This window comes from Mustelus asterias, chromosome 26 (assembly GCF_964213995.1).
Source record: "Mustelus asterias chromosome 26, sMusAst1.hap1.1, whole genome shotgun sequence".
NCBI classification, from domain to species: Eukaryota; Metazoa; Chordata; class Chondrichthyes; order Carcharhiniformes; family Triakidae; genus Mustelus; species Mustelus asterias.
The window spans coordinates 46,545,068-46,549,840 of record NC_135826.1 but is presented as its reverse complement, the minus strand read 5'-3'; positions in this window follow the sequence as shown (position 1 = coordinate 46,549,840).

Genomic DNA, 4,773 nt, shown 5'->3' with positions numbered 1-4,773 from the left:
CCGCCCCCCTCATCGTGCCCGCGGCGTTCTCTCATCCTTATTGGTCAATCCACCCACACAACCCCACTACTCGCCATTCCCATTGGTCCACATGGCCGTCAGTCACACCAAAGGGGCGGGGACAACCCACTTCCCACTGTGATTGGCTGGGGTTTATTCCCTTACTCCGCGCCTATTGGTTACGTCTGATGTCAATCACATATGATTGACAGGGGGTTATTGACACCTCTGCAGGGACAGAATTTGATGTGATTTAGGTTCACATCTGTCCAACAACAAAATGTTGGCTTACTCCTGCTCCTACTTCTTATGACCCTGTGACCTGTGTTTATATAGCTCCTTTAATGCTGCCAAATGTTCCAAGGTAAACAAAATTTAACTCTGATGAAAAGTTTGATCAGAGTTTTCTGATTTGATTTGATTTATTGTTGTCACAGCGCCAGGGACCCGGGGTTCGATTCCCGGCTGGGTCACTGTCTGTGTGGAGTCTGCACATTCTCCCCGTGTCTGCGTGGGTTTCCTCCGGGTGCTCTGGTTTCCTCCCACAGTCTGAAAGACGTGCTGGTTAGGGTGCATTGACCCGAACAGGTGCCAGACTGTGGCGACTAGGGGAATTTCACAGTAACTTCATTGCAGTGTTAATGTAAGTCTTATTTGTGACTAATAAATAAACTTTACTTTTGCTGTACTTTACATGTATTGGTATACAGTGAAAAGTATTGTTTCTTGCACGCTATACAGCTAAAACATACCATTCACAGAGAAGGAAAGGAGAGTTTAAAGTTAAGGTTTAAAATTTTGAAAGTTAAAGTTTATTTATTAGTGTCACAATTGGGCATACTTTAACACTGCAATGAAGTTACTGTAAAAATCCTCTGGTCACCACATTCTGGCACCTGTTCAGATATACTGAGGGAAAATTTTGCATGGCCAGTGCACCTAACCAGCACCATCAACATAAAAGCAAAATACTGTGGACGCTGGAATCTAAAACAAAAGCAGAAAATGCTGGAAAATCTCAGCAGGTCTGACAGTATCTGTGTAAAGGGAAAAGATGATGTGGAGATGCCGGCGTTGGACTGGGGTAAACACAGTAAGAAGTTTAACAACACCAGGTTAAAGTCCAACAGGTTTATTTGGTAGCAAAAGCCACACAAGCTTTCGGAGCTGCAAGCCCCTTCTTCAGGTGAAGGGGCTTGCAGCTCCGAAAGCTTGGGTGGCTTTTGCTACCAAATAAACCTGTTGGACTTTAACCTGGTGTTGTTAAACTTCTTAAAGGGAAAAGAGCCAATGTTTTGAGTCTGGATGACCCTTCAACAGAACACCTAACCACCATGTCTTTCGGACTATGGGAGGAAACTGGAGGACCCGGAGGAAACACACGCAGACATAGGGAGAACGTGCAGACTTCACACAGTGACTCAAGCCGGGAATTGAACCTATGTCCCTGGCGCTGTGAAGCAGCAGTGCTAATTAAGAACAACTTCTTCCCTGCTGCCATCAGACTTTTGAATGGACCTACCTCGCACTAAGCTGATCTTTCTCTACACCCTAGCTCTGACTGTAACACGACATTCTGCACTCTCTCCTTTCCTTCTCTTTGAACGGTATGCTTTGTCTGTATAGTGTGCAAGAAACAACACTTTTCACATGTGACAATAATAAATCAAATCAGATCATCCACTGTGCCACTGTGATGTGTGACTTAGGTTCAAATCTGTCTAACAACAATGAAAAAAATTGGCTTACTCCTGCTCCTATTTCTTATGACCCTGTAACCTGTGTTTATATAGCTCCTTTAATGCTGTCAAATGTTCCAAGGTAAACAAAATTCAACTCTGATTAAAAGTTTGGTCGGAGCTTTTTGATTTGATTTATTGTTGTCACATGTATTGGTATTCAGTGAAAAGTAGTGTTTCTTGCACGCTATACAGATAAAACATACCATTCATAGAGAAGGAAAGGAGAGTTTAAAGTTAAGGTTTAAAGTTTTAAAAGTTACAGTTTATTTATTAGCGTCACAAGTGGGTGTACTTTAACACTGCAATGAAGTTATTGGGAAAATCCCCTGGTCGCCACACTCCGGCACCTGTTCAGGTGTACTGAAGGAAAATTTTGCATGGCCAGTGCAGCTAACCAGCACCATCAACATAAAAGAAAAATACTGTGGATGCTGGAATCTGAAAGAAAAACAGAAAATGCTGGAAAATATCAGCAGGTTTGACAGCATCTGTGAACAGAGAATAGAGCCAATGTTTCAAGTCTGGATGACCCTTCATCAGAACACCTAACCAGCATGTCTTTCAGACTGTGGGAAGAAACCGCAGCACCCAGAGGAAACCCACACAAACGTAGGGAGAACATGAAGACTCCGCACAGTGCCCCAAGCCAGGAATTGAACCTGGGTCCCTGGCGCTATGAAGCAGCAGCGTGAACCACTGTGCCACCGTGACGTGTGACTTACATTCAAATCTGTCCAACAACAACAAAAAAATTGGCTTAAGCCTGCTATGATCTTGTAACTTGTGTTTATATAGCTCCTTTAATGCTGTCAAATGTTCCAAGGTAAACAAAATTTAACTCCTAGTCACAGAAAAAGTTATGAGGCACATGATGAAAAATTTGGTCAGAGTTTTTTTGATTTGATTTATTATTGTCACATGTATTAGTGTACAGTGAGAAGTATTGTTTCTTGCACTATACAGACAAAGCATACCATTCATGGAGAAGGAAAGGGGTGGCATGGTAGCACAGTGGTTAGCACTGCTGCCCCACAGTGCCAGGGACCCAGGTTCAATTCTCGGCTTGAGTCACTGTCTGTGCGGAGTCTGCACGTTCTCCCTGTGTCTGCGTGGGTTTCCTCCGGGTGCTCCGGTTTCCTCCCACAGCCCAAAAGACATGCTGGTTAGGTGCATTGGCCATGCTAAATTCTCCCTCAGTGTACCCAAACAGGCACTGTAATGTGACGACGAGGGGATTTTCACAGTAACTTCATTGCAGTGTTAATGTAAACCTACTTGTGACACTAATAAATAAACTTTAAGGAGAGGGTGCAGAAAGTAGTGTTACAGTCATTCCTAGGGTGTAGAGGAAGTTCAACTTAATATGAGGTAGGTCCATTCAAAGGTCTGATGGATTTGTCTCTTAGTGTCCAAAGATGTGTAGTTAGATGGGTTAGCCATGGTAAATGTGCGGGGTTACAGGTGAAAGGCCCTGGGTAAAACACTCGGTCAGAGAGTCAGTGCAGACTCGAAGGGCCAAAAGGTCTCCTTCTGCACTGTAGGGATTCTCTGAAATCCAGAAGAAACCTCTTTATACAAACCATGTTTAGAAAATGGACCTTACTACTACAAGAGTAGTTGAGCAGTATAGCTCGGATGCATTTAAGGGTAAGATAAACACACGAGGACAAAAGGAATAAAATAATCTGTTAATGGGGTTATTTGAACAAGGGTGGAGGAGAAAGAAAAACAGAAAATGCCGAAAAATCTCAGCAAGCCTGACAGCATCTGTTGAGAGGGAAATAGAGTTAATGCTTTCAGACCTACTGAGATTTTCCAGCATTTTATTGTTTCAGATTCCACCAGTAATTTACTTTTATATTAATCGTGGGAAGGGACACAGTTGAAGCAGAAAAACTGCACTCATACCAGGTTAAACCGTGATTTACATGTAATTGTTTCAATTTCGTATACTGTATTCGCTGCGCACAATGTGGACTGCTCTACACTTTTGGAGACCAACACTGATTTAGTAATTGTTTTCAGGAACTCTGTTCAGTCTGCAAGCTTGACTCTTGAGTTTCTGCCATTTTAATTCTCCACCTTGATGTCATGGTGACCTCTCTGTCCTCAGCTCCCTATAGTGTTCCAAATGTAGCTCAGCATAAACTTGACAAATATCAATCACCTCATCTTTCAGTTGGGCACTTTGCAGCCTTCTGGACTCAACATTGAATTGAACATCAATACAGCACCAATGACCCGGGTTCAATTCCGACCTTGTGTGACTGTCTGCGTGGAGTTTGCATGTTCTCCCCCTGTCTGCATGGGTTTCCTCCAGTTGCCTCCCACACTCCAAAGATGTGCGTGTTAGATGGATTGGCTATGCTAAATTGCCCCTTAATGTCAGGGGGATTAGAGAGTAAATACGTGGGGTTGCTGGAATAGGATCTGGGTGGGATAGAATCATAGAAATCCTACAGTACAGAAAGAGGCCATTCAGCCCATCGGGTCTGCACTGACCACAATCCCACCCAGGCCCTACCCCCATATCCATACATATTTACCCACTAATCCTTCTAGCCTACGCATCTCAGGTCACTAAGGGCAATTTTTAGAATGGCCAATCAACCTAACCCGCACATCTTTGGACTGTGGGAGGAAACCGGAGCACCCGGAGGAAACCCACGCAGACACGAGGAGAATGTGCAAACTCCACACAGACAGTGACCCAAGCCGGGAATCGAACCCAGGTCCCTGGAGCTGTGAAGCAGCAGTGCTAACCATTGTGCTACCATGCCAGCTTGATGGGCCAAATGGCCTCTCCTGCAGTGTAGGGATTCAATGATGAAAGCAAATTGCACTTGGAATCTGAAACAAAAACAGAAAATGATGAAAAATCTCGGCAGGTCTGACAGCATCTGTGGCGAGAGAACAGAGCCAACATTCAAATATTGGCTCATTTCTCTCTCCACAGATGCTGCCAGAACTCCTGAGATTTTCCAGCATCTTCTGTTTTCAATTGAATTTAACAACTTTCGACTAATCCCTG